The sequence below is a fragment of the Lolium rigidum genome, chromosome 3 (assembly GCF_022539505.1).
Source record: "Lolium rigidum isolate FL_2022 chromosome 3, APGP_CSIRO_Lrig_0.1, whole genome shotgun sequence".
NCBI classification, from domain to species: domain Eukaryota; kingdom Viridiplantae; phylum Streptophyta; class Magnoliopsida; order Poales; family Poaceae; genus Lolium; species Lolium rigidum.
The window spans coordinates 46,042,244-46,055,470 of NC_061510.1; positions in this window are offsets into that span (position 1 = coordinate 46,042,244).

Sequence of the window (13,227 nt, forward strand, 5' to 3'; positions counted from 1 at the left end):
AGATAGACTACGAGTCGTTCTTCCTGGAGCTTTATTTGAAGTTTTACCTCACTTGTAAAGTAGGAGGCTATGTTGATCTTATGTAAACAGTTCGTGTGTACTTCTATAGACATACCTTGGACTCGCATATGTTTCGTTGTACCACTCGAGGGATGTAATATGAGTGGAACGGTGTTTCACTTGTGTTATGTCAACGACTTGTGTACTACACCATGCGGTGGTACGTTTGGGTCACCACAGTTGGTATCAGAGCAAATGCTTTGACCCTAGGATTAAAACCCTTTAAAGGAGACCTATAGGTTTGGTAGTGTCTATAGGAAGATGTCTTAGTTAAACCAACTATTCTTATGACTTGAGATGGGTATTCACTTGAGAATAATCCTGACACACTTGAGTCAATCTTTCTTATCTATTTTTCTTAAGTAAAGTTAGTTAGTTATCTTGCTTCATTTCCAAATAACTAGAACACCATTGGAGCTTAAGATAATTGGTGGTAGTAGACCACAGTTGGTATACAATACATGGTAGTCCAAAGGAGGATACAACCATAAGGAAGATATCCTCTTGGAAAAAGTATACCAATACAAGTTATAATTAAGTAAGATTCATTTAAAAATGTCAAATGACTGGTATAAAATGAGGAAGATAAGTTGTACGAGGTAGTTTAGATCTATGATGAGTCAATCATAGGAGGTAAGGAAGAGTGATAGGAGTTAGATGAGTCTACTTTCAATAATAAACTAGGTACTCATATATGATTCATTTGAGAGTCATGATGTGATGGAGTAGAACAAGAGTGTGATAAGGAGTAGGATTAAGGAATAGTTCGAAAGCTTAGGCCTTAAAATCCTGGAAAACTGTGCCAAGTATTCTCGAATCATAGATGATAGTCTGAAGAAGGCTTTATTAGAGCATAGCTTATAGAGAAACTTGGAGTTATTGGTGGTAGACTTTAACAATCATATGTTTAGAGTACCAAGTTATGGTCTCAAGAGATCATGTGAGGTTTGTTTTCAATTAAATGGAAAGTAAGTTAGTACTTTCCAAGGAAATTTAGGTGGATTACAACTATTATGGACCAATTTTCTCAAATTTATTTGATTGCAAGTGAGCAATCGAGGTAAGTATTGAGACAGATAGTAGGAATCCATATATAAGTGCTAAGTATCACAACCTAAAACCATCTTATGTGGTGTTATATACTACACATCTGAGTCTGATGTTTAGGGATGTCTTACCCAACTATTATATTCAGGCATATAAGGATGTGTATTATAAGCACAAAACTGAATCTTCTTGGATTTTATTGGATTTTTATTGCTTGACTAGATCCATACATGAAGTTTGACTTTGATATGCAAATGCATGTTGCGATATCAAGCTCTAAATTGATGTTATAGGTCTAGAGGGTAAAGGTATTCGTGTGAGGAAGTGAGAAAATTCTGAAGATTTTGAAGACAAGATGAAGGTTCACTAGCAAAAGGAAGTAAAGTTGTGGGAAGCAACCACAACAATTTGAAGGAAGGACCAATCAAAACTCACTTATATCCTTAATCAAGGAGTACTTCAACATGGAAGTACCATGAAAGTGAGAAAAATAGTGAATATGGAGCAGTAGAAGTGGAGCCATATTCATTATGGAAGCAGGGATTGCAAGTAGAGTCACTTACGATACTATCTTCATAGTATCAACAAGTGGTTATCTTGCAAAACAAACCCTAGAAGAAGGAAAACAGACGCAGCTGGTATAACAAGACCGCAGGTGATATAGGATAGTCATGAAGAGAAAGTATGTGAAGTAAGGTATATCTTAACTAAAACCATAAAAGTAGCCACAGCTGGTAGGTAGATATTGACTAGAACCATAAAATAGTCCACAACTGATATCAAGTAAGCCACATCTCTTGTTAGATAGTACTGCAGTGGTAACGAGATATTCCGTAAGTTAAACATTCCTTTACTCTAAAGGAAAGAGGGATTCCGTAGCTGGTATTCCGCAGTTGGTATTCCGTAAGCGGTAACCATTTAGTGTGGAGGATTCACATCAGATACCCACAAGCTGTGTGGATACACTTCAAAGAATTCTTCGTGAGACTCTAGAATAGTACAAACTAAAAGTCATACCAAGACCAATTTTCTAACCTTGGAGTTAAATGATTAGAAGAAAAGGAGCTTAAAGATCATTAGTAAACTCCAAGGGGGAGAGGAAGGCTGAAGGAGAAGTATTAAGTTAAATATTTAGAGTATGATAGACGAAGAAGAAGGTCTGAACTGAGAGGAAGTTCAATCTTATTTTCATAAGGTCATTGGGAAGTACACATATAACAATACTCTCAGGAGGATGTCAGACCAGAAGCCGAGGTTTATATCTCGAAGAAATAAGGATCAGACCTTAACTTGAGTGGGTAATTGATAATTACTCAGAAGTAAAAGAGCTCAAGTAAGTCTAAGATAATGAAGTTGGATTAAGAAGATGTCGGAGGACAATCAAAGCTTAAGAAGGCTTAAGACCGAAGGGTTAGACCAAACCAAAATTAATGTTTATTAGAATGATTCCTTTCATGGAACCTAAAGAAACCAAAAAGGAGGATAACTAGCATAAACTAGAAGCCCCGATTGGATGGACTAAATAAGTCTAATCCATTCGTTGGAATAAACCTCAAGACCATGCCTATTGTAAATACCTTACTAAGTACCATTACTTTCGTTATGGTAGTAAGGGAAAACAATACCCTACCTTAAACAAATCTTTTAGAATTAAGGTTTGGGGCTTTGGGCACCGCAGCTGGTACACCGTAGTGCCATATGACACCGTAGCTGGTAGAATCAAGTTTTAGGTACCCAGATAGGAAGCTATCACCACAACCATTAGTCAAGTCCATTAGCATAAGAAGATGTCCTAATCCAAGAATCTTTGGAGAGCGAGACTATAAACTTAGAGTGTTGAAAGAAATCATAGAATAGAAGAAAGTATCAGTGCGAGACAATAGAAGCTTCTAGGAAGGATCTGAACAAGGCATATATTCAACTATACCTAATGAGATCACCATGGAGTTTGAAAGGATTGTGATCTGTTCAAGTCAGTTCCCCATTCTGAAACATGAGAGCGTTTCGAACTTCGGGGCGAAGTTCAGTTTAAGGGGGAGAGGCTCGTAATATCCCAGGTTTAGAGGCAAGAAAAAGAGAGAACACGAGAATGTGGATTGCATTCATGCATTCGCGCGTTCATCTAAAACACAAAGTGATCGAGGTTTCTCTTGTGTCGATGGAATGGATTTATGTCATCGACACAAGTGCGATAAATTTCGACATGACCTTTGTTGATTTATTATGTTTCGAGGAAATAATTTGAATTCAAATTCAAATATGAAAGACATAATTCAAATAATAAATTGAATTGGAATTTGAAATTAAACAAGTATATAAATATAATATGTACAAGTAAATACTTGATAGTTCCAAATAAATAAATGAGTTAAACTTTTATTACAAATAACATTATTTAATAATTTACAAGTTAGGAAAGAAATGGAAAATTACAATAGAATCAAAGAAAACCCTAAAACTAAATCTTCATTTTCTCAATCCTTTAGTTCTTCTTTTCCCTGCAATAAAGGAAAACAAATACAAGAGAAATAATGGGGGTTAATGTTAAAATGTTTGCCTCACCTTCGGTGAGACAATGTTAAATATTGGAAACCAGCTAATAGGTATTAGGAACTTGTCCTAATACCCAAATTTTGATTAGAGGGAGAAACACTTACTTAGGCAACATTAGGGTCAAATGGATCATTTGAGGGACAATTGGATGACACTTGGATCAGGAGAGGCAACACTGATCATGAAGGCAACAAGAGGCTAAGACAATATGGCATGATCCATTTCTTCTAGACGAGCAACAATGCAACAAATAAGTTCCCTCTAATCTAGCTTAGTTTCCTTAAAGCCCACATGTTTTTAATTTAAGATTCACCATTGGCATTAACGAGTCAAGATGAATCATTAGCCAGAGTTAATCAATTAATAATCAAACCACAAATGATAGATAATGCCCATATGTATTACCTATCTGGCTGTAACAACAATAAAGGCCAACAGTGGATAAACATCAGCTCAAGCATGCCTTGCACTAGAGGAAAAGCAAACCAACATGGGAACTTGTACAATCAGATGAGGTCATCTGCAAGCAGACACAGATCACAACATGCACACTGTGTGTCTTGTCACACACACAAACCAACAGTCCAGCACTACAAAAGCAAAGCAGACGAGTCCAGCCGTACCATGTGGTGCATACACCGAGCAAACCATTCCTGAAGTTCATCTCACACCTCAGCACACTATCCAGCAAAAGCAAGAAACCAAGATCATAAGGAAGCAGATCAAGAAGCTAGCAAGGAGGAGCAGACATGCCACAAGAAGCAGCACACTCCAGTATCCAGATGAACCAGCTATCTAGCTACAAAAGAGAAGCAGGTATACACCAATTAAAGATCAGGAACATTTGTTCTTAATTTGCATCCCGGGGAAAAATAGAAGTGTGATATGCAAAGCAATCAGATCCATCTATCCTTCAACTAGATTTATATCTAGGAGGACTGGAAGAATCTTTTCCTCTCAGATCTTGCATAGTGATGCTATGCTAAGCTCATTGATGTCTATGGGTGCTTCTATTCTTGTAGACAGTGTTGGGCCTCCAAGAGCAGAGGTTTGTAGAACAGCAGCAAGTTTTCCCTTAAGTGGATCACCCAAGGTTTATCGAACTCAGGGAGGAAGAGGTCAAAGATATCCCTCTCATGCAACCCTGCAACCACAAACCAAGAAGTCTCTTGTGTCCCCAACACACCTAATAGGTGCACTAGTTCGGCGAAGAGATAGTGAAATACAGGTGGTATGAATGAATATGAGCGAGTAGTAACGGCGCGTAGAAAATAGCTTGCTGGCGTGTAGTTGATGGTGGTAGTATGGTAGCGAGTAGTAACGTGAGTAAAACGATAAACAAGCGACGATAGCGATATTTAGGAACAAGGCCTAGGGATTAGACTTTCACTAGTGGACACTCTCAACTTTGATCACATAACGAGAATAGATAAATGCATACTCTACACTCTTTTGTTGGATGATGAACACCACTAATTGCGTAGGATTACACGAACCCTCAATGCCGGAGTTAACAAGCTCCACAATATTCAATGTTCATATTTAAATAACCTTAGAGTGCATGACAGATCAACACAACTAAACCAAGTACTAACATAGCATGCACACTTGTCACCTTCACACTATGTAGGAGGAATAGATCACATCAATACCATCATAGCAATAGTTAACTTCATAATCTACAAGAGATCATAATCATAGCCTACGCCAAGTACTAACACGGATGCACACACTTGTCACCATTACATCGTGCAGGGAGGAATAAACTACTTTAATAACATCACTAGAGTAGCACATGGATAAATTGTGATACAAAACACATTGCAATCATAAAGAGATATAAATAAGCACTTCACTACGCCATTCATAACAGTGAATAAGTATTATGTGAAATATAGCCTAAGAGACCCACACGGTGCACACACTGTCACCTTTACACACGTGGGACAAGGAGTCTCCGGAGATCACATAAGTAAAACCCACTTGACTAGCATAATGACATCTAGATTACAAGCATCATCATATGAATCTCAATCATGTAGGGCAGCTCATGAGATTATTGTATTGAAGTACATAGGAGAGAGATGAACCACATAGCTACCGATACTGACCCCGAGCCTCGATGGAGAACTACTCCCTCCTCATGGAAGACGGCAGCGTTGATGAAGATGGCGGTGGTGTTGATGGAGAAGCCTTCCGGGGGCACTTCCCCGTCCGGCGGCGTGCGGAACGGAGACTCCTGTCCCCCGGATCTTGGCTTCGCGATGGCGGCGGCTGCTGTAAGGTTTTCCGTATCGTGGCTCTCGGTACTGGGGGTTTCGCGACGAAGGCTTTAAGTAGGCGGAAGGGCAACGCGGGGGGCCACACGAGGGCCCCACACCATAGGTCGGCGCGGTCAGGGCCTGGGCCGCGACGCCCTAGTGTGGCGGCGCCTCGTGGCCCCACTTCGACTCCTCTTCGGTCTTCTGGAAGCTTCGTGGCAAAATAGGACCCTGGGCGTTGATTTCGTCCAATTCCGAGAATATTTCGTTACTAGGATTTCTGAAACAAAAAACAGCAGAAAACAACAAGCGGCTCTTCGGCATCTTGTTAATAGGTTAGTTCCAGAAAATGCACGAATATGACATAAAGTGTGCATAAAACGTGTAGATATCATCAATAATGTGGCATGGAACATAAGAAATTATCGATACGTCGGAGACGTATCAGCATCCCCGAGCTTAGTTACGCTCGTCCCGAGCCAGGTAAAACGATAACAAAGATAATTTCTGAAGTGACATGCCATCATAACCTTGATCATACTATTTGTAAACATATGTAATGAATGCAGCGATCAAAACAATGGTAATGACATGAGTAAACAAGTGAATCATAAAGCAAGACTTTTCATGAATAGTACTTCCAGACAAGCATCAATAAGTCTTGCATAAGAGTTAACTCATAAAGCAATAAATCAAAGTAAAGGTATTGAAGCAACACAAAGGAAGATTACATTTCAGCGGTTGCTTTCAACTTGTAACATGTATATCTCATGGATAATTGTCAACATAGAGTAATATAACAAGTGCAATATGCAAGTATGTAGGAATCAATGCACAGTTCACACAAGTGTTTGCTTCTTGAGGTGGAGAGAGATTGGTGAACTGACTCAACATAAAAGTAAAAAAGAATGGTCCTTCAAAGAGGAAAGCATCGATTGCTATATTTGTGCTAGAGCTTTTATTTTGAAAACATGAAACAATTTTGTCAACGGTAGTAATAAAGCATATGAGTTATGTAAATTATATCTTACAAGTTGCAAGCCTCATGCATAGTATACTAATAGTGCCCGCACCTTGTCCTAATTAGCTTGGACTACCGGATCATCGCAATACACATGTTTTAACCAAGTGTCACAATGGGGTACCTCCATGCCGCTCTGTACAAAGGTCTAAGGAGAAAGCTCGCATTTTGGATTTCTCGCTTTTGATTATTCTCAACTTAGACATCCATACCGGGACAACATGGACAACGGATAATGGACTCCTCTTTAATGCATAAGCATGTGGCAACAATTATTATTCTCATATGAGATTGAGGATATATGTCCAAAAGCTGAAACTTCCACCATGATTCATGGCTTTAGTTAGCGGCCCAATGTTCTTCTCTAACAATATGCATGCTCCAACCATTAAGGTGGTAGATCTCTCTTACTTCGGACAAGACGGACATGCATAGCAACTCACATGATATTCAACAAAGGGTAGTTGATGGCGTCCCCGAAACATGGTTATCGCACAACAAGCAACTTAATAAGAGATAAAGTGCATAAGTACATATTCAATACCACAATAGTTTTTAAGCTATTTGTCCCATGAGCTATATATTGCAAAGGTGAATGATGGAATTTTAAAGGTAGCACTCAAGCAATTTACTTTGGAATGGCGGAGAAATACCATGTAGTAGGTAGGTATGGTGGACACAAATGGCATAGTGGTTAGCTCAAGGATTTTGGATGCATGAGAAGTATTCCCTCTCGATACAAGGTTTAGGCTAGCAAGGTTATTTGAAACAAACACAAGGATGAACGGTGCAGCAAAACTCACATAAAAGACATATTGTAAACATTATAAGACTCTACACCGTCTTCCTTGTTGTTCAAAACTCAATACTAGATATTATCTAGACTCTAGAGAAACCAAATATGCAAACCAAATTAGCAAGCTCTAAGTGTTTCTTCATTAATGGGTGCAAAGTATATGATGCAAGAGCTTAAACATGAGCACAACAATTGCCAAGTATCAAATTATCCAAGACATTTTAGAATTACTACATGTAGCATTTTCCAATTCCAACCATATAACAATTTAACGAAGAAGAAACTTCGCCATGAATACTATGAGTAAAGCCTAAGGACATACTTGTCCATATGCTACAACGGAGCGTGTCTCTCTCCCATAAAGTGAATGCTAGGATCCATTTTATTCAAACAAAACAAAAACAAAAACAAACCAGACGCTCCAAGCAAAGCACATAAGATGTGACGGAATAAAAATATAGTTTCGGGGGAGGAACTCGATAATGTTGTCGATGAAGAAGGGGATGCCTTGGGCATCCCCAAGCTTAGACGCTTGAGTCTTCTTAGAATATGCAGGGGTGAACCACCGGGGCATCCCCAAGCTTAGAGCTTTCACTCTCCTTGATCATATTGCATCATACTCCTCTCTTGATCCTTGAAAACTTCCTCCACACCAAACTCGAAACAACTCATTAGAGGGTTAGTGCACAATAAAAATTAACATGTTCAGAGGTGACACAATCATTCTTAACACTTCTGTACATTGCATAAATCTCTTGGACATTAATGGATCAAAGAAATTCATCCAACATAGCAAAAGAGGCAATGCGAAATAAAAGGCAGAATCTGTCAAAACAGAACAGTCCGTAAAGATGGATTTTATTAAGGCACCAGACTTGCTCAAATGAAAATGCCCAAATTGAATGAAAGTTGCGTACATATCTGAGGATCACTCACGTAAATTGGCATAATTTTCTGAGTTACCTACAGAGAATTAGACCCAGATTCGTGACAGCAAAGAAATCTGTTTCTGCGCAGTAATCCAAATCTAGTATGAACCTTTCTATCAAAGACTTTACTTGGCACAACAATGCAATAAAATAAGATAAGAAGAGGTTGCTACAGTAGTAACAACTTCCAAGACACAAATATAAAACAAAGTACTGTAGCAAAATAACACATGGGTTATCTCCCAAGAAGTTCTTTCTTTATAGCCATTAATATGGGCTCAGCAGTTTTAATGATGCACTCGCAAGAAATAGTAGTTGAAGCAAAAGAGAGCATCAAGAAGCAAATTCAAAACAAATTTAAGTCTAACATGCTTCCTATGCATAGGAGTTTTGTAAATAAACAAGTTCATGAAGAGCAAAGTAACAAGCATAGGAAGATAGAACAAGTGTAGCTTCAAAAATTTCAGCACATAGAGAGGCATTTTAGTAACATGAAAATTTCTACAACCATATTTTCCTCTCTCATAATAACTTTCAGTAGCAACATGAGCAAACTCAACAATATAACTATCACATAAAGCATTCTTATCATGAGTCTCATGCATAAAATTATTACTCTCCACATAAGCATAATCAATTTTATTAGTAATAGTGGGAGCAAATTCAACAAAGTAGCTATCATTATTATTCTCATCATCAAATATAGGAGGCATATTGAAATCATAATCAAATTTCTCCTCCATAACAGGCGGTACTAAAAGACTACTATCATTATAATCATCATAAATAGGAGGCAAAGTATCATCAAAGAAAATTTTCTCCTCAATGTTTGGGGGACTAAAAAGATCATGCTCATCAAAACCAGCTTCCCCAAGCTTAGAATTTTCCATATCATTAGCAACAATGGTGTTCAAAGCGTTCATACTAATATGTTCCATCGGTTTTTTAATTTTCGCATCAAACCATCCATGTCTTAAATCAGGAAATAGAATAAGAAGCTCATTGTTGTCCATTATGCCAAACTAGTGTAATCAAGAAACAAAAAGATGCAATTGCAGGATCTAAAGGAAATAGCTTCGAGTACCTACAACGGCGAAAATAGCTTAGTAGCCGAGATCCGGAGTGTGAGTACCTTTTACCTTTCCTCCCGACAACGGCGCCGGAAAATAGCTTGATGTCTACGGGTGCTTCTATTCTTGTAGACAGTGTTGGGCCTCCAAGAGCGAGAGGTTTGTAGAACAGCGAGCAAGTTTTCCCTTAAGTGGATCACTCAAGGTTTATCGAACTCGGGGAGGAAGAGGTCAAAGATATCCCTCTCATGCAACCCTGCAACCACAAAGCAAGAAGTCTCTTGTGTCCCCAACACACCTAATAGGTGCACTAGTTCGGCGAAGAGATAGTGAAATACAGGTGGTATGAATGAATATGAGCAGTAGTAACGGCGCCAGAAAATAGCTTGCTGGCGTGTAGTTGATGGTGGTAATATGGTAGCAGTAGTAACGTAGTAAAACAGTAAACAAGCAGCGATAGCGGTATTTAGGAACAAGGCCTAGGGATTAGACTTTCACTAGTGGACACTCTCAACTTTGATCACATAACAGAATAGATAAATGCATACTCTACACTCTTTTGTTGGATGATGAACACCACTAATTGCGTAGGATTACACGAACCCTCAATGCCGGAGTTAACAAGCTCCACAATATTCAATGTTCATATTTAAATAACCTTAGAGTGCATGACAGATCAACACAACTAAACCAAGTACTAACATAGCATGCACACTGTCACCTTCACACTATGTAGGAGGAATAGATCACATCAATACCATCATAGCAATAGTTAACTTCATAATCTACAAGAGATCATAATCATAGCCTACGCCAAGTACTAACACGGATGCACACACTCGTCACCATCACACCGTGCGGGAGGAATAAACTACTTTAATAACATCACTAGAGTAGCACATGGATAAATTGTGATACAAAACACATTGCAATCATAAAGAGATATAAATAAGCACTTCACTACGCCATTCATAACGAGTGAATAAGTATTCTGTGAAATATAGCCTAAGAGACCCACACGGTGCACACACTGTCACCTTTACACACGTGGGACAAGGAGTCTCCGGAGATCACATAAGTAAAACCCACTTGACTAGCATAATGACATCTAGATTACAAGCATCATCATATGAATCTCAATCATGTAGGGCAGCTCATGAGATTATTGTATTGAAGTACATAGGAGAGAGATGAACCACATAGCTACCGGTACAGCCCCGAGCCTCGATGGAGAACTACTCCCTCCTCATGGAAGACAGCAGCGTTGATGAAGATGGTGGTGGTGTTGATGGAGAAGCCTTCCGGGGCACTTCCCCGTCCCGGCGGCGTGCCGGAACGGAGACTCCTGTCCCCCGGATCTTGGCTTCGCGATGGCGGCGGCTCGGAAGGTTTTCCGTATCGTGGCTCTCGGTATCGGGGGTTTCGCGACGAAGGCTTTAAGTAGGCGGAAGGGCAACGCGGGGGCCACACGAGGGCCCCACACCATAGGTCGGCGCGGCTAGGGCCCGGGCCGCGCCGCCCTAGTGTGGCGGCGCCTCGTGGCCCCACTTCGACTCCTCTTCGGTCTTCCGGAAGCTTCGTGGCAAAATAGGACCACGGGCGTTGATTTCGTCCAATTCCGAGAATATTTCGTTACTAGGATTTCTGAAACCAAAAACAGCGAGAACAAGAATCGGCTCTTCGGCATCTTGTTAATAGGTTAGTTCCAAAAAATGCACGAATATGACATAAAGTGTGCATAAAACATGTAGATATCATCAATAATGTGGCATGGAACATAAGAAATTATCGATACGTCGGAGACGTATCACTCATCACAGAGGGAAGTAAGGCAAAATAGTATCTGTTCTTAGTATTAATTAAAGCCTCGGCCTTTGCATCATTGGCAAGGCTACAAGAGCAAGCACAAGTTCTATTCTTATCAATTTATAGCTAAGAAAAGGGGACAGCAAGATCCACCAGTAAAATCCAACAATACCAAAATCATTTCTTAGTTGCTAACCAGCAACTAGATCATATTCAAGCAGCCATCATTGGTCAACAGGTTACAAGGGTTTACTTGGAGTCCAGGAATTATGCCCAGGCCAACCAAGTAACCCAAGTACCAGCAGTAATTAATCCATCATGGAATTGCTACACAACCAAATCTGTTCAACACATAAATTTCAGACCATCAATGGATCATCTCGAATTTGCAGCAAAGCTATCATAAATATGCATACAAGTTCACCAACAAATCATCAAGTAAATCATCAAGCCACAATACCTCTACCTTGTTACTTAAACTCAACCAGTAAATGCAGTATCAAATTATTATACCAAGACAATTATACCTGGATGAATACCTCATCCAAACAGAGGGCATCACAAATATACAGCTGAGCAAGTAGAGCAACTAGTTATTCACCCACAAGCTATAGAGATTTACTTAGGGTCCAGGAATCATTCCCAGGCCAACCAAGTAATACTCAGCAACATTAATAATAAATCCATCATTTGGTATTTGAAAAATAGACAAGGAGTATGTCATTGCCAGGCAACATAACCAGCAGCTATGATTTGTTTCTCCAGTAGGGACAATCAAACCAGAAACTTGAAATGCTAGTATCTAGCGGGGTCAATACAGGGCCTCACACCACACCACCTCAATTATCACCGACCACTCATGCTTTGGCTGATTAATTCATCCAAAAAGGAAGCATGTCATTTCACATATGAATTACCCATCGTATGCAGTAGATGTAGTACCTATAAGGATTGTGTTACACACAAGTATTCGGCAACAATTGTACGATACAGGACATCATGGTCATAGGCAGAGTTGAGGTGAGGAATAGCTCACATTGCAATTGCAGCAGTAGAAGCAGTCGACGCCGGGGTTGCGTTCGCGGCACTGTCCCCCCGGCGTCGAGGTCGAGGATGCAGTGAGAACAACGACAACACCACCAGTACACCGACGCCGAGGTTGCGTCTATGGCGCCGTCCATCGATGTCGAGCACCGCAGCTCACAGAAGCACCACCACCACAACAACACCGGAGCCACACCACACTAGCACCACTCCACCGAAGGAAAGAACTCGGGAAGAACAAGGTAGTGCTCGTAGGCGATGAGACAGAGCAGCAGGAGGCGGGGCAACCTGAAAACCACACCGGCGACCTAGCCACGGCTAGGGTTGCTGTCGAGCATGTTACAGGGGCGTGGAGAGGATGACGCCGATGGGAGTTATGTGGAGGAGGTCGAGGTGTAGCAGGGATGCCTGGAGCCGGCCGAAGTAGTGGCGACGGCGGTCGAACCGGCTGATGACCAACTAGGGTTTCGGGGTCGAGGGTGACAGCTAGAGATCAAGAAGACCAAATTAACCAAGGGGAGGTGGTAGCTCATGGAGGGGCAACCAGAAGCCCTAACTCACCGGTGCCAAAGAGGACAGGGAGCAGCCGACGGCGAGCGGCGACGCAACGCCATCGCCAGGAGCTCGAGGGAATGCGAGT